Genomic DNA, 27,157 nt, shown 5'->3' on the forward strand with positions numbered 1-27,157 from the left:
ATGGGTTACCATACGTAAATGAAATGATCTATGTTATTGCTAAAAATCTGAGTACACACCAAATGCTAGATTGCTTATTTGTTCTTAATCACAGTGGTATTATATATTTGTAAGTTTTATTGTTTTTATATTGATATGTTTATATATTTAATTAACAATTTATTTTGTGCTACTTTACAACTATACTAGCTCCACCTACATAACTAAAATTACTGTTTTTTATTTTTTTAATAGTGTACGTAGTCTTGTTTTAATGCACTGTTCATAAAATGTTTCTCAAATATCTTCAAAATCCAAATGTTACTTATAAAAAAGAAACTTGTAAATATTGTTTCCTTTTGCTGTAAGTTATGAAATTTTATGTACATAAAAGACTGCCAGTTCATAACCATGTGCATTTCTAAAATACTGTTTGTTATGTGAAAGGTTAAAATACAATTTTAAGACGATTAAAAGTGAACAAGAATGTACAATAATATATCAAGGTAAATGAATTGATAAGAAGTATATTTTCTTATATATTTCTAAATTTTAATTGGCACATTTGTTAACTAGAGGCAAATGACTGATAGTTATTATTAGCTTAAAACGTTTTTTTAGTAAAGCATACTATTTTATTTATGTCTTTACCAAACCTATACAATTTTGCTACCTTGAAGAGAAAATATTAAAGTACCTCTAAAATTATTTATTCATCATCTTTGAAATTAGAAATCATTTATCATTTCTGTGATTTATAAACTGGATATAGATAAATGTTAAAATATACTGAAGCAAAGAGTGAATGCTTAGTTTTGATATTCTGAAATTACAACTAAATATAAAACGATTCACTGTATTTTAACTGTCATAGCTGGAAGTAACTTAAAATTCAAGGTTTTTTGTTTTTAAGTTAGATCATTTTTATATTTCTCACAAGTATCTGTCCATTAATACATGATATTCAAAACTTGAATATTTTTTTAATATTGAGGTAATTATATAGTTGTGACTAAATCTTGCAAATATATGCATAATTTTTTGTTTAATGTGAAACAAAAGACAAAAACAAAAACGTGTAGTTATTTAGGCCTATTCCTGTTATTAGTAGTTTTACTGCACTCAGTATTTGCATAGTACATGAAACTGCTACAGTATTTTTGAAAACATGAAATCTTACTTTATGTACAATATAATCAGTATAAAGAAAACCAAATCTTACATACTTTTAAGTTATTTCATATTACTAAGTGTAAAGAAGTATCATAACAAACTACTGATGTTTTAACTAAATGTTTAAATGGTTGTTCTTTTGGACAGACCCAGCATTGGAGATGTAATGTTGACTACAAGTTTTAATTTTGAAGTGTATGTTCATGAAATGTGGCAAAGTTCTATTCAACTGTATGACTGTCCTGTGCACAAAGAAGTTGAATATGTTATTAAAGCTTTTGTATCAAAGGTATGTGCACATGGTATATCAATCAGTATGACCAGTCTGTGTTCCAGGTGATGTTTATGTGAAAGTAAATACTTTTGTCCATCATATATCTTACATGCATAGTCTTTGTGTAGCTACATACAAGTATGTAAAAAAAAGACATCAAACATGTGCACTGTTATACAGTACTGAGACTTTTACGTTGTATTTACATTTTATTTGAACTGCATGATTGAGAGAAAGCATATGTAGAGAAAACTGCAATTATTTCAGTGATGTTGAGTCTCATACTATTCAGTCACCTAGAAAATACCACATAGATCCTACTGATATACATGTATGATAAGACAAATATCAGAACTAGTAAACACTCCTCAACAGAGTACGATATACTGTATTTGTCCACGTTACATTTAGCTTTATGTGCTTAGGTTATCATATTCACATCTTCTTTTCTAACAAATGTTTATATTATATCTTAAAAATGTTTACTTTCTTACAGAGATTAAAAGTATAATTGTTAGTCATTTCTTTAAGTCTAGATTCCCCTGCAGACATATTTTTGATAAGCACAATCAGGCTATTCTTTCTACAGTCTTAATCAGAAGGAGAATGTTAATGGTACTTGTCACTGTAGTTACAGAACAGTATCTGTAGTTACCACATAAAATTGTAATTACTACAACATAGGAAAAATGCTGCAGTTCCTTCATTATTGTCATTGTAGAGTTGAATCAAAGAATACTGTCCAGTAATAATAATTTATAACTGTAATATGATGGTGAAGGTCACGTTTAAGTAGTTGTATTTACTTGTATATTACTTTCTTATTTGAACATTAAAACTGTTACATCCAACCACTGAAAGTAAGTTGAAGGTTACTGGAATAATTTACATTTAATCAGTGGTGATTGCTGCATTATTGGAATAGTTATATCCAAGAATTTTACGTCTCTGCAAGTATTATCACTCTTCTGCAAGATGTATAAAGGTAAGTTAACCAGGATAAGTTATCTTCTAACACACATCTTCACCAAAACCAATTTATCAGCAGCATTCAAATTAGTTGCCTTGGCTTGAATACTGTGATGCTAAATTAAGAAGAATCCAGCTGTTTTTCTAGAGTTATTGTTTGCATTGTTACATTTAGTAAGTTATTCGTATGCCATTGATTTAATAAAGGGAATGGTAAGTGGTTTGCACTGACCAGCATAGGGACAGTGAACATCATAAGAAAATATTGATAAATTTTTGATAGAGTTAAGTATACTGATTTCATATAGTTCAGGTTTTTTTCATGTCACAGTTAAAAGAAATGTATTTTTCTGTTTGATGGTATGAAAGTGATAATTGCATTTAAAATGGCTCTATCTCTGAAACTTTTGCAAGCACTAATAAAAGAGTAAAAAATATTAATTCATGATGTTTTTATAATGTTACACACAAGTGAAAAGAATCGGTAAATAAGGGTAACCAAGAGAATAGGAAACATCTTAATAAGGCCTAATATGTCTTCTTAGATCTACTCAGTATAGCAATACTACGTATATCATTATATTGCCAGGAGTGTGTGAAAACTATCATAAAATTAAAAGGTGTTAATGACAAGCATTACATAAATGTTAAGTGAATAAATACATAGTTATAAACCTCTTGTGAACAAACATGGAAGTAAATGCCCTATGGGTGATGAATTAGTTTAAGTTTTTAGAAGTTATTTATTAGCTACTAAATTTACCTCAATAGAAAAATGGTTATGAACTTTGTGGATACTCAGGGAAGAAAATAGGTTCATGTAAAGACTGTTCAATGATATTTGTTGTTATTTAGATGAAGATTTTTATTTAACTTAAATTCTTGTTTTTATCCTTGTAGTTATATAATTGTGGTAGAATTACTATTATGCACATATTTGTGTGTGTTATTGTGTGCTGTTTTGTTTTCAGTTTGCTCATACTTGTTGTGTTTATTAAAAATTATTAAGGTATAATTATCTTACAAGTTTACATAAATATATAACTTGTTAATGTCACTACATATAAACATTGCTTGGTTCATTAGTATAATAGTTTTAAAAGTACATACTCTTTATATATTAAAGGATTTAAGTGGAAATCTTATGACAGTTCTTAAAAATTGCTGGGATGACCTGTTTTTTAAAAGTCTGTCATGAAAATACCTGGTACACATTTTTCTGAGATGTATGAAATACAAGACTGTAAAATATTTTTTTTGAGAATTACTAAAGATTGGCTGTTTATATATCTAGTCATGATTTCTGTGTGTAGGTTCCTTAAATGGCTTCAAAATTGTGTGAAATAAAAACATATAGATACAGATTACTTAATAAAACTTTTACCATGACCAACTTAAAAATAGAATACTATCACTCATCAGTCCAGCTAGATGGATAATACAAGTTATTTACAGGCCCAAGTTGAATAGCCTTAAAACTATTTTGGAAAGAAAGAGTATAAATTGACATCTTTGTATTTAAAAACACAACCACAATATTGAAAATCTCATGCTGATTGATTATTCATGTTTAAACAGTACGGGAACACACTGTTCTATGAAGTTAAGAATTTTTGTCAAGAAGAGAACTTTAAGGAAATTCTTCATTTAAAGATTAGATATGTACATTTTAAAAACATGGTAACAAATCAAAGGTGTATTAGAAAGCCTTTGAACACACATTTTTATGTTTTCTGTTATGATACATAGTATCTTGTGTTAGATTTTTGGTTTCCAATTGACTAATTTCTTCTTTCCACTTGTACTGTATTTATTTTTATTCCATGAGGCCTGAGTGAATCAGTATAAATTTCCACCACTTTTAAGAAGTTTATTATATGCACATTTGTGAAAAAAATATGGATATTTGGTTAAATGCAATTATTTATTTGTACTTCTTTAATTCCAAATGTTATTTAGTAGAGTCCTTTTTAGCTATTACAACTGCTAGAGGGCATTATTTGTCAGTTCTTGGATGGAATAACATTGAAATATGTTAGGTGTAAAATTAATGCTTATAAAAACTTGTATTGCTATCTGATTAATAGATGATTAAACATACAAGTTAAATTAGTAATCTCTTTTTTTTTATTATTATTAAAAGTAGAAAAAACCTTTTGAAAACCACCTGTTTAGAAATGTTTATCAACGTTTATTAGGCCCAGCATGGCCAGATGGTCAGGGCGCTCGACTTGTAATTCGAGGGTCGCAGGTTCGAATCCTCGTCATATCTGTTCGCCTTTTCAGAGGTGGGGATGTTATATGTGACGGTCAGTCCCACTATTAATTGGTAAAAGAGTAGCCTAAAATTTAGCGGTGAGTGGTGATGACTAGCTGTCTTCCATCTAGTCTTACGTTGCTAAATTAGGAACAGCTGGCGCTGATATCCCCGTGTAGTTTTGCGCGAATTCAAACAAACAAGCTTTAAGTGTGTGCCATTTATACACAGGTGCACCAAATAAAATTCTATGTAATACTATACAATAATATTTATGTCAAAAAAGGCCTTTGCTTCATCACTAACAACGAGATATAAGCTATGGAATTCAAAGTGCTAAAAATAATGTCTTTAGTCCATATTGGTTATATTCAATACAATTATACACCTGAACTGTACCTTTCTCATATTTGTACCACTTGACGACATAACCTTACATAAAAAGGAAATACAATATGACAATTATTTGATTGTCTTCAAGCGTTATGAATTTTTTTACTTTACTTTACCTGCAGGACTTTAATGTCATTCCCTGGATAACTTGCATATCACGTTTCATTCAAAGCAATGAATCCATTGTATTCTTATGGAATCAACTTTTCCAAGTGCTTATACAAGTGGCAAGATATTTCAATTTTTAGATTAATAAAAGGTTTTATTTGAACGTTGTAATTATAAATTTCATTCTTCTGTGCCAAGTATAACGAAACAACAGTTGTGTCAGTGATATTTTCAGGGTAATAAGATGTTTGTACAGGATGTCAGTACTTTTGTTATACAGCAGCCATATCACTCCCTCTACTTATTTTTGATACTTAGAATATGTCCCCTTAAACTTTCTTTTCATTTCAAGACAAGTGCAATATTTCCCTCATATCAGTTTTGTTTTCATCAGAAACTATTATTCTGTCACTGGGAAACAATACATAATAAAAAAGTACAAAAAATCTTCGTAGATTAAACAATCATCTATTCCGTATTACGCTATTTGAAAAGTTGCGCTTATAAAAGGCCCGGCATGGCCAGATGGGTTAAGGCGTTCGACTCGTAATCTCAGGATCGCAGGTTCGAATCCCGGTCGCACCAAACATGCTCGCCCTTTCAGCCGTGGGGGCGTTATAATGTGACGGTCAATCCCACTATTCGTTGGTAAAAGAGTAGCCCAAGAGTTGGCGGTGGGTGGTGATGACTAGCTGCCTTCCCTCTAGTCTTACACTGCTAAATTAGGGACGGCTAACACAGATAGCCCTCGAGTAACTTTGTGCGAAATTAAAGAAGAAAAAAAAGCTCTTACAAGGTACGTTTGGAAAATTAACATTCCTGTCATCTTTGGAATAACTTTATAATTCTACAATCTTTAGTCATTGAGAAACTGTATGATACAGTTAGGATATCTGCACGGCTTCACGACATAATCATATCATCTTCTTCAGTAGCCCCTGTTGTAAATGCAACATTAGCTGTCTCTGAAAGATACCGCAGTATTGGGCTCTCGGACATACTTGTTCTTAACACAACAAGTTACTAACGCACAACACCTCAGAGATGCATGAGCACAATACAGTTAAAAACAATACGTGTGTAGCAGAATATTGACATTGGTGGATCGCCACTTCCTCTCTACAGAATAGAATAACATTTTCGGCTTCAACCTGAAGTAAACCTCAGTTTGGAAGCAGAAACGTTGTCTCACTCTTATAAACAGGCAAGAGCAGTCAAATAAGACAGAACTCTAATATATATGTTATAACTATATATATAAAAGATTCTTAATGCAACTTTGTAACATTGTTTTACACAAAGCTAATTCTTCAATATATTAGCTCCTGAGAATCTCATATCTTTGTCGACTTGCTATTCACAGAGGAGGGCATACATACAAAAATGAAACACTAAAAGTGATTTGTTTATAACTCCGATTAACAAATCTAAACTCCTATATTATTGTGATCTTGTAGGTACTTGTTGGGTACAATTCGAGCTTATGTTTTAGGGATCAAGTGAGCATTTCAATGAAATGTAGTTTTATCGCCTGGTTGGCAAAGCAGTTTAGAGTTTATAGAAAGATTTCTAAAAATATTATTTATAAATATTAAATGTCTATTAAATATTATGAAATAACATCGTTTCTTTTAACACAAGGTTTAATTTCACGGCAGCTACTACGTATGGAGAACTTGGATCTTAACCAGTCCATTCTTTTCAAAGATAAGGATATATTTAGTTGAATATAGTTTCAAAGTTAAGGATATATTTAGTTGAATATAGTTTCAAAATTAAGGATATATTTAGTTGAATATAGTTTCAAAGATAACGATATATTTAGTTGAATATAGTTTCAAAGTTAAGAATATATTTAGTTAAGTATAGTTTCAAAGATAAGGATATATTTAGTTGAATATAGTTTCAAAGTTAAGGATATATTTAGTTAAGTATAGTTCCAAAGATAAGGATATATTTAGTTGAATATAGTTTCAAAGAGAAGGATATATTTAGTTAAATATAGTTTCAAAGAGAAGGATATATTTAGTTAAATATAGATTTAAAGATAAGGATATATTTAGTTAAATATAGATTCAAAGATAAGAATATATTTAGTTAAGTATAGTTTCAAAGATAAAGATATATTTAGTTAAGTATAGTTTCAATTTGTGGAACAAAATGAAACGATATTTTTGGTTAAAGCTACAGGTGCATATTCACATTTCTGGTAGCAAGCGTATGATAACACTGTAAATTAATAATGTGAGCAAGATATTTAAAAAAATTCTTAAAGGATTGTGTGTGTTTTCTTATAGCAAAGCCACATTGAGCTATCTACTGAACCGCTGATTTTAGTGTTGTAAATCCGGAAGCATACCGCTGTACTTGCGGAGGGATTTTTAAAGGAAGGAAGTATCCGTATTTAGTGTTGCTGGAAACTGAAGATTGTTAGATTAGTAACCTTAGTATTGTACATAGCATTGAAAGAGAAAAGGAAGACGTCATGCTCTCAATACGGTGTCTCTGGAGTTGTATAAAAGCTATAAATTATATGATATAGAGTTGTTGTTTTTTCTTTTTTATTTTCATTTCATTCGATATTGACACTTGTTTGTTGGATGAAGTATGTTATAGAGAAAGGCCACATTCGCTAGTGTCGGTATACACAGATAAGGTGGAGCAGCATATGTGTGGCTGCAGAGTTTGTCACATCCGTTCATTGTTTCTTCACATACACACACACACAACATCTTCCTACTTCAAAATAATTTTACCTTCTTCCATGAGGATGTGTGAACAGCTAGGAAGTGTTAAACTTGGTCTTGAATCCTAATCTGCTATACTGGTTAGCGTCTCCCTTCGTTCTAATTTCTTTGATTTTGATGTAGAGACTAAGATAACTTTGGTGCACTGCTGTTGTTGGTTGTTTATTTTTTTTAAATTTCAATTTCCGCAGCTTGTCGTAATATCGTGTAAGTTCCTATCGTTTATTTTTTATATTAGCCTAGAGACTTAGGAGATCTAAGGTCGGAGTTGAAGGTCCTTGTAGCTTAAATAATATCCTATGTAATTGTTAAAACAGTTCTTCCGATTGTACTGTAAATCTCGTATTTTGATTCCAAATAACTGTCTCCTGTTTCGAAGAACTAGAACTTTCTAAAAGAATAGCTAGGTCATTTCTTGTTATTTTTTATTAATGCGAGCTAGTGTACATTGGTTTTTGAATACACAACGCACAGTCGGAAAAGTATTAAAGAGCATGTCTTACAGCGAAGTCTTACGGTGTAATAAAGTAATTACATTCGCTCACCTTGTTAATCCAAAATTTATTACATTTTCGGATAAACTGTTTCTGCTTTCTGGTCTTATCACATATAGCCAATTAACCTTTGAGGGATTTTATGTTTCTAATGGCTAACATGCAGGACAGAATGCCTCTAAGAAGCTTTAGTTCTGGATACATACAACATGTAATAGGATTTATAAATCTTACAAGCATTGATGGTACGTTATTACTCGTAATTAAAAACCAGTGTCTAAAAGAACGCCTAGCATTTTCAGACACTTACATTACTGGAAGCAAATACATACTAATATACTTCCAGGCACATGGTTCGCTTTTTATAATATATTTATATTAAAAACGCGTTTTTCAACAGAAAACGTAGCCGAATTTCAACCCCAAAAATAATGAACTAAATCCCGAATAAGTTCAAATCGGTAGCTTGAATATGGATACCGATTAAATTCTGCCTACAAAATTAATGTTTTTATTCTTTCTTCAGCATTTCGTAAATAAATAAATAACTCAATAAATTAATCCGTAATACAATTAGTAATTCGTCTGTCACAAAGTGTCCTGTAACCAACAAAGTTATGAATCCGCGAGCAGCTTGATGCATAAAATATTTTATAAGAATGTGTTTGAAACGTCGATTAAGTCTATTCGAACCACATTAGTTATACTTAGTTTGGATAGCATATTAACGACGGAATGTTACACTTTTATCACCAATTGCTAAAACTGACATTTTTTATATAAATTTTTATATCAGCTTAATCCGAATAGTAGATGTCGCCTCTTGTCGACTGTTTCACGTACTATCGCGGCAGAATGCCTCGTAAATTGCTTGAACTGATGATATTATATATATATTATGCACTTATAGTAATGTTAAATAAATCTTTTAAAGTGACAATATTTCATAGTTTCTCGCCTTTTTATATTACACACTGGTTACCTTGTATCATGTAACAATGAGCGATGAAAAGGTTTGAAAATTAATTTTAACGTAATGAAATACAAATATATTAGATTCGAGAAAAACGTCTCATAATATTTGCAAAAACGTAATTACTAAATATTTCTAAATGAATATTAATTCCTCTCCTAACATATGACGCATACATGTAAGTACAGACGTTTCAAATGGTTAGTCTGTTCGAGTCTCTTCTTTATCGGTTTTTAGATATTTTGATAGGCCTAGAAAGACCAGAATCACCCTCGACCTCTTCCTTGTATTTTTTAATTTGTAAGTGTAGAATATTTATATAATTAGGACATGTTTATAAGAAGTTATGCTAATACACGTACTCTGACCTCTTTCTAGGTCATATCTCTGTATAATGACATTAAATATGTAAAATACACTTTCGAGTCTATTCGGCAGAGTGTGGTTCGGTTTGTTTTGAACTTCACTCCAAACTACTCAAGTGCTATCTGCGTTAGTCATCCCTAATTTAGCAATGATAGACTATAGGGAAGGTAGATAGTTAAACCACACATCGCTAACTCTTGAGCTACTCGCTACTTTTTAACAAACAAATAGTGTGTTTGATCCTGATAAAGATTCGAACCCATAACCCTCAGCTATAACGTTTAATTCTGAGTAAGTATATATATTAATAGTTACTGTAATCGGAGATATAAACCATACAAATATCACTGGTATGTTAACCCTTTACGAACATTCGAGTTTGACGGAACGATACACGCTAACACCTCGATTTTCTTATATCACTTCATTACTTATGCGTACCAAACTAAATGTTATGATTTTATAGTTCTATTAAAATTTAGAAAATTAATAAAACGTAATTACACGCCATATTTTTCAAGTACAGGGGATATTATATGGTCAAGCTAAAGTAAAATATAAAAATGTTTTTATATGTTTTTGTTGTAAAAAAAATACGATAAAAACAATGTCGTTGTAGCAATGAAATTAGAGAGAATAATTAAACCATATCTATAACATATCTTCATAATAAGAAATAATCTATTAATGAACGTCCAAACGACAGAATCTTTCTTTAGAATATTTTCATTTTTTTAACAAACTACCACGTGCTCACAAAGCGAAGCAGAGTACGGGGAATAAAAACATTTTTGAAGTTCAATATAAGGCTAAACGTTGCCATTAGTGATGACGCCTCTTTACAAATATTCGTTGCACTAAGTGGATAGTGTAACACATTTACGGTTATACATTTATCTTAATATATACGTTTGTTTCAGTTTAATGCATGTAATAATATAATAATAATATAATAATAAATTTATTAAGCGTATGTAACGTATGTTTTTAAAAATGTGTTGCGAAAATCTCGCCTGTTCTCTAAATTTGTAGAAGATTCTCGAGCATAAGAATCAACAGTGTACGATATGTGTATTTAAAATACTAGTTATTGCAAATATTTTTTGCCAAGAGAACTTTCGAGAATGTCGCCTTAAAGTATGTAAAATGACACCCTGAGAGACAGTTTAATATTATTGTTGGTCTGTTATACTACAAGCCTCAGAAGCTGTAATTATGACAAACCCTTATTAATCGAAAAACTACAGATATTTGACCATAAAATTAATTAACTGAAGTTTATAATGTTTGAACATTAGATAATTTAGTTGAAAAAAAAAAAAACAACAACTCACGTATGAAGAGGAATAGACCTAGCCAGTATTCCTGTCATGTCAACATGAAAGTAATTTGTATCTCGTGGACCAGAACCGTTAATAAAATATTCAGTTCCAGACCAGATGGGCCTGGCATGGCCAAGCGCGTAAGGCGTGCGACTCGTAATCCGAGGGTCGCGGGTTCGCGCCCGCGTCGCGCTAAACATGCTCGCCCTCCCAGCCGTGGGGGTGTATAATGTGGCGGTCAATCCCACTATTCGTTGGTAAAAGAGTAGCCCAAGAGTTGGCGGTGGGTGGTGATGACTAGCTGCCTTCCCTCTAGTCTTACACTGCTAAATTAGGGACGGCTAGCACAGATAGCCCTCGAGTAGCTTTGTGCGAAATTCCCAAACAAACAAACAAATCCAGACCAGATAGACGACTAAATATTATTTGAAAGTTTCTAAAACCTTTATATATAAATTATTAACTGTAATAACCGTAATTATAAATTGTATTATTGTTTGTACGTTGAAATACAGCTGTGTTACGAAAGAAAATTGTGTGTATCAATCTCGTTGGCAAATATCATACATTTGAAACACATCAACATTCAATTACCTTCTAAATTCAAATTTCCGATTATTTGAAATTGTAATACGTAATGTTTGTAACATAATAAATCGAAGACTTATCCCAGATAAATTATAATATGTGACTTTAGCTTATCGAGATGTAGATCGAACGTCCCTCATTGAAGTGATGCCACTAAACACGCTCAGCGACAGCACAAAAATAACAGTCATTCAAGTTATTAGATTCAGAGAGAGAGAGAAATCCTTTCAATGACGGTGCTGTAGGCTGGCCACTTTTCTTCTGGTTTGTAGTGCAAAATTAGGGACAACTACATCTGTACTGTAGGGATTTTGTGACCTGATGATTTACCTAATTGTATATATAAGATTCCGCTCAGGTTGGATTGTGTGTGTGTGTTTTTTTTTATAGCAAAGCCGCATTGAACTGTCTGCTGAGCCCACCGAGGGGAATCGAACCCCTGATTTTAGCGTTGTAAATCCGTAGACATACTAGCGGGGGGCTCTCAGGTTGGAAATTCCGATTTCAAGCTATAATTGTTTACTAAACTACTGGAGTAATTGCATTTTGCATGCGAAGGGTTTGATTTGGTTCGTTTAGAATTTCGCGCAAAGCTACACGAGGGCTATCTGCGCTAGCTGTCCCTAATTTTGCAGTGTAAGACAAGAGGGAAGGCAGCTAGTCATCACCACCCACCTCCAACTTCTGGGTCTACTCTTTTACCAAAGAATAGTGGGATTGGCCGTTACATTATAACGCCCCAACGGTTCAAAGAGCGAGCATGTTTGATGTGACGGGGATCGAATTTGCGACCTTCGGATTACGAGTCGAGTGCCTTTGATGAAGGTCACGTGAAAAGAGGAAGTTAAATCAAATCATAATTCACACTATTATTTTGCTTTCCAGTAATGTTACTATATATACTTATCCAAATTTACTGTTGTTAAAAGTTTTTTAGGTTCTTACTTCACAGGCTGAAAGATTATAGTGTATAGATTTTCATTTGTTTGATTTCTGTTTCGGACAAAAGAGAACAACTGATGATGTCTTGAGGCCACTTGGAGAAGCCACAAGTAATATTCACATGTCAGAAAATTTAGTTACATATACTGTCCATAGCGAATCTCTCTTATAAGTCTTGCAAGAAAATTAGAAAAAAAATGTTTTCTAGTGCCATTGCTTCCAGTATATGTTTTGGAGCTATAGATTTACATAAAAACTGTGTGTATAAACGATTTTAAGATTTATTTTAAAACCTCCTTTTGGGCTCATATGATTTACTCATAAACACGTTAACCGTAATAATAATACCATGGCCTTGACAAAGCGTAATATATACATGGTGCAAAATATTTTATTTGTTTGTTTTGGAATTTCGCACAAAGCTACTCGAGGGCTATCTGTGCTAGCCGTCCCTAATTTAGCAGTGTAAGACTAGAGGGAAGGCAGCTAGTCATCACCACCCACCGCCAACTCTTAGGCTACTCTTTTACCAACGAATAGTGGGATTGACCGTCACATTATAATGCCCCCACGGCTGAAAGGGCGAGCATGTTTGGCGCGACCGGGATGCGAACCTGCGACCCTCAGATTACGAGTCGCACGCCTTAACTTGCTTGGCTATGTCGGGCCGGTGTAAGATAAATAAACCAATTCAGTGTCTCGACTTATTAAGATTTACAAGCATTGCGCGATAATAATGCAAAAGGGGTATCGGATATAATGAACTCTGAACCTACGTGTGAGTAGTGTTGTATTGCTTGGTAGTTCTGTTTGGGTAGTTTATTCTGAAGTCGAGAATGGTTAACTTACCCGCCCTGGAATCCAAGGCTCATAATATGCGTCCCGTTTCTGAGAAAATGTATAGTTTTGGGGCCATTAATGCGTTAGAAGAGTGATCGTCAAATTCTACTATTTGATTAAACAAAAACAGTTTATAAAAGTTAGCACTGAGTGCTATCGATCAAGAGCAGCCATCCACAGATAGCCTTTGTATAGCTTTCGAAGAATACCGTAAGCCATAACCAATCGTCTTGTTTCTGGTTAAATGACGTAATACTTTAATGGAATCACGTGACTGAGACTTTTCACAGAAACTCAAGGAGATTGACTGACTACCCGCGAAAACAACCTCATAAAATACGTTCGTCATTGAATGTTATTTCCTCAAGGTACTCGACTTTCGCTCCTTTTAATGAACGTGTTGTTTGATTTGTTTTATCTATAAATTTGTCAGGATAATAAATGTATATATATAATATTGGGTGAAGGTATAAAATTTTCACAAGTGGTCACAGATACTCGGTTTGAAATATAGTTAGCTTCTTTGTTTTCAATGCAAAGTTACACAATGGGTTTTCTACGTCCTGTCAGTTGTAGGGAATCTAGCTCTGGATCTTAGTGTTGTAAGTCCACAAACCTACTCCTGATTCACCGGTAGCTTTTCGAGATGTAAGCTTTTAAAGCACAGGCAGTTTCTAACACGAATGATTAAAAAATAACATAATTTTTAAATTTATTTGCTTATTTAACTACTTGATTCTTTGAACACTTCAGTGTTATGCCAATTAAGTGACAAGAAAATGTCATTCACGGAAATTAAAAATATATTTTTTCCTTTTATATTTCATACCACGTGGTGGTCGTGATCATGGCCTCAACTAGCTGTTAAGGTTGGCTTTTTGGCTTCTTTAACTAACTAACACACACACACACGTATATAATTAGGAGTTATAGCCTGGAAACCAAAGTTGAACTCGGTAGACAAACCCAAAATACTTTGTGTGTGTTTGTGTTTTTCTTATAGCAAAGCCACATCGGGCTATCTGCTCAGCCCACCGAGGGGAATCGAACTCCTGATTTTAGCGTTGTAAATCCGGAAACATACCGCTGTACTAGCGGGGGGCAACCCAAAATACATTCAAAATAAGGTAATTGTTGCTTTACCGTGGTCTGAAGGAAATTATATATATATATATATATATATAACGATAGTTTAGGATTAAAGTCAGAACGTTTTAGTATCATTAAGTAAAAAACCTATATGATGAATACTGTTAAACTATAATCTTCACTGTATGAGTTAACCAAACAAAACAAAAAACACACTCTCAACAAATAACCGTGTGATCATTTATCGAACAGACCCGGCATGGCCAGACGGTTAAGGCACTCGGCTCGTAATGTGAGGATCGTGGGTTCGAATCCACGTCACACCAAACATGCTCGCCGTTTCAACCATGGGGACGTTATAATGTGATGTTCAATCCCACTATTCATTGGTAAAAAAGTAACCCAAGAGTTGATGGTGGGCGGTGATGACTAGCATATTTAACATATTCGTTTACGTATTGATTAATCTCGTGTAATTTCTAGAAAACATTCTTAAAAATGATATAAAACATCTACATGTATATCATTAACCATGCGCATTAAGTCGCATCATGTTATAGTTGTTACATTTTCTTAAGTGGTCATACAGATGTGTTACGTGTTAATTAGCTGCCACCACTGATGAAGATAAGATTTCCTTAAGACAGACAACACATAAAGTATTTTCGACAATCATTACCTAAATTTCGTTTGTATGTATTAAATTTTAACATGCATTCCATCTTACACTACTTACTAATAGGTGTACCCCAGAGAAGACTCCTATTACCTATTAATTTTTTGAGTAGTTAATAACACATCAAAACATACAATATCACTTTATGTTGTTTATAGCTTTTAATATAATCCAAGCAAGAAATAATACAGTTTCTCAAGTTAATAACACATCAAAACATACAATATCACTTTATGTTGTTTATAGCTTTTAATATAATCCAAGCAAGAAATAATACAGTTTCTCAAGTTAATAACACATCAAAACATACAATATCACTTTATGTTGTTTATAGCTTTTAATATAATCCAAGCAAGAAATAATACAGTTTCTCAAGTTAATAACACATCAAAACAAAGAATATCACTTTATGTTGTTCGTAGCTTTTAATATAAATAATGCAAGCAAAAAATAATACAGTTTCTCAATGGAAATATTTTTATTAGGCGAGGCTGTGACTTGTGCCAAGAATAAAGTACAAATCTTAACAACGGTTTTTCTACGATACCGTGGTGAGCGCAATACATACAGCCCATTGTGTAGCTTGAGGCTTAACAACGAATAAACAAATAAATTTGCTCACGAATTCTATTTACCTGTTGAATCAATTAACAAAATATTATTTATCTCTATAACGACTGAAAGATTCAAGTAATTGGAATATTATTGGTCAGTACACGAAAATACGAATATCGTGGTTAAATAAACTTATTAAATAGTTGGGTTAAACTATATATATTTTAAACACTGTATAGTTAAACAACGAATAAGATCAAACAGTTCTCTGCCTTATTTTTAAAGAAAATATTTACTTGTTTATCCATGAATTTCTTTTTCATACGATAACGTGAATTTCGTTGAAGAAAAGATGACGTAGAGGTCTGACCTGTCTGCTGATTCGCTACTTCTACAAAAAACTAGTTTCGCCAAATTCACGGTCTCACGTAGTGGGTTAATGTCAGCAGTTAGGTTTTGATGTGTAGTCCTTTACTTTCCATTAATAGTTTAAAATACTTTAGTTGTTTGAAATATCCTCACAGTTAATTATCCATTATTACTTAACCGACTAACTGGTTATATATTTATAAATATCTTATCCTCTATGTCACACGTTATCCAAATACGTAAAATACTTTGGGTTGTTAGTGTTAAGTAAAGGCACGTACATTAAACCTAATCAAAGTGCTTACATTCTATCAAAGTATGAGGCCCTCATTATTTATTCTTCTCTCTTCGTGGTAACACTGACGAACCGTAAATTCTGTGAAACAAGTCTGCTGTAGCGGAAATAATGAATTATAAATAAATTATGTTTCTACGTCACCTTCTCTTCATTGAAATTTACGTTTTTGTAAAGAAATGCAATTCACAAATAAATTAAATAGTCAGTTAGACCACAGAAATAACTTCGACATATTATCCAAACACATGAAAGTGTTTATATCATTATTAGTGATTGAAGGACTTGACTTCAAAACCAGACGAAAATATTAATTTCCTGTTATAAAGAATATACATGGCATGTGTGTATATGTCTGAAAATGTGTGTTAACATCCAGTGTTGGCTGGCTCGACTACCGTAATGTTTTTGTTTTATGGTAACTGGAAATTATTTGGCTGTGAATAGACATGGGTTATTTCGTTTTCGGATTTTTACTCGAAAAAAAGTATAAAAGAGACCCTGAAATAGGGCAAATTTTCACGTCTTTTTATATACCTTTAGTTTGCATCACTCACCATTGGCTGGATCGATTACTGTGATTTATACACATAAGTGGAAACTGTCCAATGATATACGTCATTTTGTACTGGGACTTTTATCCGAGAAGGGTGACAAATGGTGAAACAGGAAGTCTTCCATTTTTTTCTATAGCATTTATTCTTTAAACTAAAAAACCAGAATAACTTAATCAGTTAAATCAGTTAATTATTAATTTGAAAAAGCAGGATATGCAACTAGCATCTAATAAATTCATTAAAGATGTAATAACAAAGCAAAAGGAAGTAAACAATATCTAGTAATGTCTTTTGCACACTTTTTCATGCTTAATGGGTGCGTTTAGTTAGTATATATATATATATGTGTGTGTGTGTGTGTGGTATTTACAGTTAAATTTGGAGCATTATAAAGTGACGTGAATTTTGTCATAAACTATAGCCCTCTATATTTTAGTTTTTAATTTGTTTCTCTAAACCTGTCCAAATATTAGTTATATACTTAACAAATAATTACTTGGCACAATATCACATGCCAGAAAATCCCGAACAGTTATAGCATTTCTGTACATTATAAGGAAACTAATATATTCAGCCTCAAAAACGTAATTAATATTTATCACTATCAGTGTTAGAAACTAAGTTCATATGAAGCTTTGTATTATTCTCTTAAATGTCATATTTAACATGCAATTCCACAATCAGGAAATTAAATTAGTTTATCATCAATTAGGTTTAGTTTCGTTTTATTATAAAACTTTTTTTCTTTGCCATCAGTCAATTGTACATGTTTATAAATTTTTTATTATTCATCTTGTAAGTTATAGAACCACACTACTTGAACAGAGCGTCTTGCGCCTTTAGCATAACGGAGAATAAATAAAAACGATAAAAGTTTTATGTTCTAGTATGTAGGAAAAAATTATACTTACGCTTTTTAATAAAGCAAGCTGACAAAAAAAATACATAGAAAGGAAATAGTTCCTTATACTACAAATAGAAATAACAGAAAGACAAACATAAACAAATGTGTGTGCACGTGCGTGTTTATGTATGTGTGACGGCCATAGCTCCAAGAGGAAAGAATCTAGAAATCTGTAATTTTACACACATGTTAAACTGTTCCTGAGGGCATGCGTCTGGGTATTATTACTTATCCATATGCATGCGGGTGCGCATCTTTTTATGAGGCAAGCTGATGAAAAACTTGCTTGAAACGTGTACCTACGTGTGTACTCTTGTGCATAAAAAGTATGGAGCAATAAATGCGAGTGATGATGTTTAAATAAACAAAGATTTCCTGTGATAACACGACTATTGTTCCTTGTGGCCTATTAGAAATCCTGTATTTTCATGTATAACAGAATATGTAAGCTTTAACTAAAGTTAACTTTATAGATATACGTAATTTAAACTCCTCATGTTTTAATAAATTGTGTTTTCTCTTCATAAAATAAAGAGACGTTGTTATTATAATCGATATTACACTGTGGTTTGCCCAGATGTACCTCAAACATATCTATCGGTCGCTTTCTTTATACTAACAAGTTAGATTTAACATACAGGGTGTAGGGATATACACATAGTTCAAGAACCAATATATCATTGAATAATATATTACCATCCCTAGCACACTTTTCATTATATCTAGTGTTTACTACTAGCTATCTGACATAAAATGACACTGTGACGTAGAGGGTGTTAAGAGCCTTCTTGCGGCTAATTATAGTGGACTGACATCAAGTGAACGCTTGTTTGGCGATGGACAACTTGAGTTGCTAAAGGTTTCTTCACTTCTATATATTGTTCATAACGCATTTAGAGAGTTAAGTAATTATCTTAAATGGATTTTTAATTCTTTGCCATGGAAACGTAAAAAATTACTGAAAAACTTCTGGTGTTTTAACTTTGCTTTAAAAATAATGCACAAAATCTAGCACCACCGCGTGAGAGATGTAATGAAAACAAAAACAAATTGTTAACATTATATTGGAAGGTGTAATAGTTTTGAAATGTGCTACTTTCAACTGCACGAGTTTCAGGAAAAGATTATTTTTTAAAACAATTTTTTACGCACGACTTAATTTCTTCTTTTAACTCTGCAACAACAAGAATTATAAATACACATAACTTCTGTTTGGGTTGTTTAAATACACATAACTTCTGTTGGGGTTGTTTAAATACATATAACTTCTGCTGGGGTTGTTTAAATACACATAACTTCTGTTTGGGTTGTTTAAATACACGTAACTTGTATTTGAGTTGTTTAAATACACATAACTTGTATTTGAGTTGTTTAAATACACATAACTTCTGTTTGAGTTGTTTAAATTCACATAACTTCTGTTGGGGTTGTATAAATACACATAACTTCTGTTTAGGTTGTTTAAATACACATAACTTCTGTTGGGGTTGTTTAAATACACATAACTTCTGTTTGGGTTGTTTAAATACACATAACTTCTGTTTGGGTTGTTTAAATTTTCCCCCGAGAATTAATGTTCAATTTTAACATTTTGAGTTCGAATGTTTGGTTCAGAATAATTGTTTGTTTATTTTTTGAATTTCGCACAAAACTACACAAGCCTGACAGAGAAGAATGTAGTTTATAGTTCTACAAAGTTCAAATGCATCCTTGTACTAATCAAGAAATTGAAATCTCTTGCTACGTGTATAAGCACTTGGAAAACTTGATTTCATAAGAATACAATGGATTCATTGTTTTAACTGAAGTGTGATATGCAAGTTACCCAAGGAATCACATCGACTCTTAATTTCTTCAAGTCCTGCAGCAAAGTAAAGTAAAAAATTCATAACATTTGAAGACAGCCAAATAACTGTCATATTGTATATTTTTTATGTAATGTTATAGTAGTTGTATAGATATGAATAAGGTACAGTTCAGGTATATAACTGTATTGAATATAATCAATTTGGACTAAAGATATTTTTAGCATTTTAAATCAATAGCTTAAATCTCGTTGTCAGTGATGAAGCAAAAGAATTTTTAGACATAAATATTATTGTATAGCTTTGTTTTGTTTGTTTGGAAATTTCGCACAAAGCTACTCGAGGGCTATCTGTGCTAGCCGTCCCTAATTTAGCAGTGTAAGACTAGAGGGAAGGCAGCTAGTCATCACCACCCACCGCCAACTCTTGGGCTACTCTTTAACAACGAATAATGGGATTGACCGTCACATTATACACCCCCACGGCTGGGAGGGCGAGCATGTTTAGCGCGACGCGGGCGCGAACCCGCGACCCTCGGATTACGAGTCGCACGCCTTACGCGCTAGGCCATGCCGGGCCATTGTATAGCATAACAGAGAATCTAAGTTTTATTTGCTGCATCTATGTATAGATAGCGCGCACTTAAAGCCTGTTTTTTTAATTCTCTCAAAACTACACGAAGGCTATCTGCGCTAGCTGTCCCTAATTTAGTAGTGTAAAACTAGTCATCACCAACCATTGCCGACTCTTGGGCTACTCTTTTACCAACGAATAGTGGAATTGAACGTCACATTATAACGCCCCCACTGCTGAAAGGGCGAGCATGTTTGGTGCGACCGGGACATGCTGTTTTAATTAGATTTCTATCTGGAGAACAGCCATCACGGTGCCAGGTAGCTCGCACAACTGTGCTTCAGTTGGTCCCTCTCTGTTTTATTCAAGGTCGCGGCTGGAAACGCTACGAAGTAGTTCGTTGGAAATAAACATTGAAAATTTCGTTGGGTAGTATTTCTTATAGCAAAGACACGCCCCTGGGATTTGAGATGTTAAAGTAAGTTTTGTCATAATGGAGAATAACGTAAGTCGATGTTTCCAGTAAACAAATAACCAAAAGCTACTGAAGTAGCAACCGAAGTTTGAAAAGTCGTTACCTCACCTTTTTTAAAACCAGTTCGCTTGACGACACAAGAGTAAATCGTGAGTATTAGTTTCTGTATTAATAGTTTTAATTAATCAAGTCACTATAATTTTTTTTAAAAGTACAAATCACTTATTTTTTATTATACTAGAATAGTCTCCGTTGTAATTAATATTGTTCGTTTTCGGATATACATGTGTATATTTTGCAATAATACACAAAACTTGATGGTTAAAAGCTAGTCAGAAATATTACCTGTTTATCCTAAGACTTAAGAGTTCCTCAAAATAATAAGAAAATACTATAACAACAAAAAAGTGCTTAAAGTAACAGAAAGCGGACTCCAAAAATAAGAAAGTCTCGAACGTATGTGGAAGAAATCCCAACAAATGATACAATCGGATACTGAAAGTGTAATTATGGTCAGAAGAAAACATAACAGGTCAAGACAATCTGGTGTCAAGAATACAGCAATGGTGGTTTGATACTTTCTACGACATGTTTGGCAAGATGAGACCTGCATATTATAGAGGTAGAAGGATTAGCAGATGGAGTAACTGCTTGGATTATCTTTTTTACGTTTCAAGAAAAAAAAAATGAGACTTTTGTTGAACGAAATAAGAAAACTAAGAGTTAGAGCAGAGATGGTCACTTCAGGATGTTAGATGTATATTTAAAAAAACACGTTAACACATGACAATTAGATAAAATGTTTGTTTGTTGGTAGTTAAACGCAATGGGCTATCTGTGCTCTGCCCACCAAACCACCAAAGACATGAAAACCCGATTTTTAGCGTTGGAAGTCCACAGACGTACCGCTGTGCCACTGGAAGGGGGGTTGATAAATTAATTACTTAATGAAAGACAACGAAAATAGGTTAGCACTTGGAATTAAGTGGACTTATTCAGGTTAAACCATTGGTTTGCTTTCCTGTAGGTGAAGTAAAGACCTGGGAAACAAAAAAAGGTATTAGGAAACAAAAAAACTTGAAAAGGAACAGCCAAACAACTAATTGTACCTCACAGCATCACCCCACACCTCTTTGGCACACTTGAAATTCAGAAACAAGGCCTCATCCCCTCCATTCTACACTTAACCGCATATATTTACACTACGTGACTTCTCAAGTGGACGTATCGTATACGTAATATCACCAATATCAGGTAAACCATTTTAACATATTAAAAACTTAGTTCGGTTTGTACAGATTATAAAAACAACCATGATAACGTCGAAGAGGCAAAGATCAGCTTTAATATGTCTAAACTCTTCACTAAACCACTGACATACACAATAAAACATTTCACCAAGAGTGTAAAAATGGTGGAACTTATAACTTCCACGATAATATAACTCACGATACAAGGACAAATACCATGAATAGCATGAAAGCTTAGCTATAGGCTTATCTGTATCCAGTGCTCGATAATTTCTATATGGAACATTTCTAATTTAACGTCTCTAAAACAGCCGTTCTAAATCCCAGAGTTTGGTTCATATAGGTCAACAATATATTTATAATATGGCCACACAATAAAGACGAGCTTCTGAACAGAGAGCATCCAAAGATACACTTGACAGAAGAAGCTAATAAACTTGAATTTCTAGACGTGGTGGTTATCAAGTCACATAGTTCAGATGTCATAGATATCGATAAATATCTCGACAGTAACTCAAATCATGTTGTCGTCGTAATTTGTGTATATTCAACAATTAATAAACTTTTTTTAATAATGAAGGTGCCAGAGAAAAAGAAAGACACATCACTAAAACGCTTACTGACAATGGATATCTGGAACACTTAAAGAAGAAAATAATTAATATAAACACGAATCAGAAAAGGTAAATTGTCAGGTACAGAGCCAGACACCCTGTGTCAGAAGTCTCTGTAAAAACGTAAAGAGAATATGTAAACATCCTGAAGTCAGAGCAGAAACCAATACAACAAAATCACAGTCAGTGTTTAGCAGACTACCAAACGATCTGCAGTAAAAAGAGATAACATCACTTACAACATATATTTTTGAATTCTGTAATTCTGTTTCTAGAGAAAAAAAAACACAAACGCGTCGAATCGAACGTAAGAACTAATTTTGGAAAGTGTCAGAACAGTTTTTATTGAAATTTTGTAAAGTGCAGATGTGTTTTATCTGTCTTGAGACCAAATTTGTTTATCTTGTAATATTCTGTCAAAACGTATTCTGTAGCTGATGTCAGTACAAATGTTTTGGATTATTGAAAAATTTAGTTTTGTTAAAACCTCTTTAGGCATTATGATTCAGACTTTTTAGTTTTATATCTTCAATATAAATAGTCTGTGTTCATGTAAACGTTTTTCCCCTCTCCCTTTATTCTTACATCATTTAAACAAATTTGGTTGTTTTTTTCCATTTAATTTCTGACCTGTCTTTGGATAAAAAGATAACATAATCACAGCGTTTCATAAATGTGTTTAGATATAAAATAATGTTCGATGTTGGGGTCAATGACCATATGTTTAGTAGAGCGTGAATAAAACATTATTTTTATGTTTTTAAGAGATGAGAAGCTATTCATGTTCTGATTACTTATGTATACATGAAGTGCATTTTATGTGGCTCGGCATGGCCAGGTGGGTTAAGGCGTTGGATTCATAATTTGAGGGTCGTGGGTTCGAATCCCGTGCGCACCAAACATGCTCGCCCTTTCAGTTGTGAGGGCAGTAAATGGGACAGTAAATCTCGCTATTCGTTGGTAAAAGAGTAGCCCAAGAGTTGGCTTATACTGCTAAATTAGGGCCGGCTAGCGTAGATAGTCCTCGTGTAGCTTTCCGCGAAATTAAAAAAAAAGTTCATTCTGCATAACAGTGCCGAGATAGCTATTAATTTTAACTAACCCAAATTATTAAACTTAAAGCACTTTGGAAGGGCTCTAAGTTAGATCATACTAACCAAAGACATCCCAAGTTGTTGTTTCTTCTGTCAAAGAGGTATTCTTTAAAAAATCCCATTTTAGCAGACCCTACATGTCATAGAGTACATGTTTTGATATGGTCAAAACAAAATAATATACTTGACTAAAATGTTCAAAATTCTTCAAAGCACTTAAGAAGTATTCGCTTCCTGTTCTCTTCTTACCTAACCCCATTTTAAGAAAACACAATGTGTTCGCGATCCCATACAGCACCTAAAACAACAAAGCATTCAACCTATACACTTCTTGTTCTGTTTGCAATGAAAATCAAAGTAGGCCTAATTGTAATCGTCGTCTCTAGATCTCATCGACTGGTGCTGCAACCCAATGTGGGTTCGCGACCCACAGTTGGAGAGTCGCTTAGTTAGGTTGTCCAATTTTTACTGAAGCAACATCTATGAACGAGTTTATACAAGTGTATACTCTGAATCTGATCGCTTTCTATCTCTCTTACGGTTATTTGAGTATTTGTGTTTGTGTACCCGGGAGGGTCAAGTTTCGTTGACCTCTTCCTCCTTTCTTTGTATTGGTTTTAGCGACTGTTAAGTGTATTTATAAATTTTACACGAGGGCCAGAGTAACCCGCACTTACTCAGGCCCCCATCGGGGCAATGTCCATGCACTATCTACATATACACTTGGTGCAAATATATTATTTTTCTTTATAGTTCCGTAAAAACTTGCACTATCGTTAGAAATATATTAACCATAAAACGTTCATATAAATCCCTTTCAATGTTTATTAGTTAATTCCTAAACTAATGTGGAGTCTAGGTTATAGGTGGTCTTTTTATTTTATTTGGACATATATATTTACTAGGGAAAGGTGTTTAGGACTATCCTCATGATATATACAGTATCTGTCTAGTTCGCTTACTAGTTTTGTCAGAATAATTTATTGTACTATGTAGGAGTCTATCTGCTATTGTTGCTATGTGTGCATATTTATGCATAAATTCTGAGGAGGTAATTCTGGGTACTTTATAAGTTGTTGTGACTAGTATATTTTGTATTGTTTGTAGTTTGGCTTGTACCTGTTTTTTACTTACATTTATCCATATTGACTGCATAGTAAATTACGGGTCTAATGTATGTTTTATATATTTGTAAAGTATTGTCTGCTGTTACTCCACTATTTTTACCAGTTAGATTCATAGTATAATTTGGTTTTCGCCAAATTTTTGTTTTAATATTATTTATGTGGTTTATCCATGTTAATTTGTAGTCAAATGTTAGTCCTAAGAATTTTGCAGATGTAGCAGTCTGAAAAGTGCTTCATTCATATTGACCTGAGGTTGTGCTTTTTTGTGTTTAGTTAACTTTGTGAATACTGCTAGTTGTGTTTATTTTGATTCTGTATTTTTTGACAATATTCACTTATTCTATTTAATTGCGGTTGAATGTTTGTAGCTACTGTTGCTGGTGTTGGTGCACTTTTGCAGACTGCCACATCATCAGCGAACTGTGAGGAGTATCCATGATTTGGATCTTTTAGAGGCATATTGTTCACGTACATGATGAATAGGATAGGGCTAACCACTCCTCCTTGAGACACGCCTACTCTGGAGTAAAACATTCTGAGAAGGTCCCTTCAACATTGACTCTGCATATTTTCTTTTCCAGAAAGTTTGATAGCCAGCTAATAATTCCCTGCGGTAGTCCCATTTCTTTCATTCGGAACCGGAGACCATTATGCCATACAGTGTCGAAAGCCTTCTAAATATTGAGAAAGCAAGCTACAGTGTAGGCCCGGCATGGCCAGGTGCGTTAAGGCACTCGACTCGTCATCCGAGGGTCGCGGGTTCGAATTCTCGTCACACCAAACATGCTCGCCGTTTCAGCCGTGGGGCGTTATAATGTGCAAACAATCCCACTGTTCGTTGGTAAAAGAGTATCCCAAGAGTTGGCGGTGGGTGGTGATGACTAACTGTCTTCTCCCTAGTTTTACACTGCTAAATTAGGGACGGCTGGCCCTTGTGTAGCTTTGCGCGAAATCCAAAACAAACAAGCTACAGTGCATTCTCATTTGTTAAAACTATCTACTATAGCTTCTGTTAGTCTAACTAAATGGTCTGTAGTTTGTCTGAATTTTCTGAAACCGTTTTGTTCTTTTGGTAATTTTGATGTTATCTTCAGGAATGTGAAGAGTCTGTTACTCATTATTCGCTCAAGAATTTTGCCTACACATCTTGTCGGGCTGATCAGTTGATAGCTATTTAGGTTATTGGCTGACTTTTCTTCTTTATGGAACATTAATACATTTGCATACTTCCAAGAAACTGGAGTATAATCACAGTATAATGATAAATTAAAAATTGCTGTGAGATGTTCAAATAATTTCGGAGTGCCTTTTTTAAGGAAGATGGTTTGTACACCATCTTCTCCTGAAGGTTTGTTTTTAGTCTTTGTTATTGCTTTTATGAGGAACTGTGTTTGGCAGCATTGTGTTTGTGTATTCGTTTGTGTTGTTGATTTGACAGCTATTTAAGTTGACTGGGAAGAGTGGTTCAAATAGTTCACTGTCATTCATTATAAAGTTGTTTGTTATAAAATGTGTTCATGTTTGGGTCGTTGTGTGTCTTAAACGTGTTTTGAAGTTTTTGTTTGAATGCTCCTGCTTTTTCCTTGTTTGTATGTGCTGTGGTATTATTGTGTTCTACTGGTGGATATTTTCTTGGTGTTGTGTCTTCGTTTGTGAGTCTTTTTAAGTGTATCCATAATTGTTTCGGATCTGTTTTTTTTATTTAGTTGGGAGCAGAAAATCCAGAAAATGTCCCATTTTTTCTTGTTTTAATAATTTAGCTTCTACTCTGGGGTAGTTTCTTATTTTATTTATTTGTGTTTGTAATTCTATATCTCTTGTTTCCATAAACTGGCTTCTATTAATTGTGGTATTATCTTGATTAATATTATTAGTTGTTTAGGCGGTTTCCTTGCATTGTTTGTGGTTTTATGTTGTTGTTTTGGTATTCCTTTATTCACTGCTGTTTGAAGGCACTCAGTGATTATTTAACAGTATTTATCGATATCTGTTTTATCTTTAGCTGTTTTCATAAGGGTGTTTGGGAGAGTACCCCTCTAGTACAGCCATATGTCTCCGGATTTACAACGCTAAAATCAGCCGTTCGATTCCCTCGGTGGGCTGAGCAGATAGCCCGATGTGGCTTTGCTATAAGAAAAACACAAAACACATTGTTTGGTAGCTGATGGTTTAGTTCTTGTATTCCTTCCAATTTACCTTTTTGTAGTCAAATTTTTCTTTTCTATAGATCGTATTTTTATAGGGGGTGAGATCGAAGACACACTATATAGGTAAATGATTACTGTCTACTTATTTTCCCACTTTAAATTTTATTAATTTTTGGATAGTATTCTGAGTCTGATGTACTTG

The 27,157-nt window shown here is 33.2% G+C and overlaps 2 protein-coding genes across 2 annotated transcripts in view; one reads left to right on the plus strand and one right to left on the minus strand.

The window, feature by feature from the left end:
* Positions 1–17,113, minus strand: part of LOC143252230 (uncharacterized) — a 42,298-nt gene extending 25,185 nt beyond the window's left edge. The window contains exon 1 of the mRNA XM_076504034.1: positions 16,042–17,113. The gene's annotated coding sequence lies outside the window, so the exon portion shown is untranslated. The remainder of the gene's footprint in view (positions 1–16,041) is intronic.
* Positions 17,114–20,566: 3,453 nt separating this feature from the next.
* Positions 20,567–27,157, plus strand: part of LOC143252232 (E3 ubiquitin-protein ligase TRIM45-like) — a 31,322-nt gene continuing 24,731 nt past the window's right edge. The window contains exon 1 of the mRNA XM_076504051.1: positions 20,567–20,872. The gene's annotated coding sequence lies outside the window, so the exon portion shown is untranslated. The remainder of the gene's footprint in view (positions 20,873–27,157) is intronic.

The sequence above is a fragment of the Tachypleus tridentatus genome, chromosome 6 (genome assembly GCF_004210375.1).
Source record: "Tachypleus tridentatus isolate NWPU-2018 chromosome 6, ASM421037v1, whole genome shotgun sequence".
Taxonomy (NCBI): domain Eukaryota; kingdom Metazoa; phylum Arthropoda; class Merostomata; order Xiphosura; family Limulidae; genus Tachypleus; species Tachypleus tridentatus.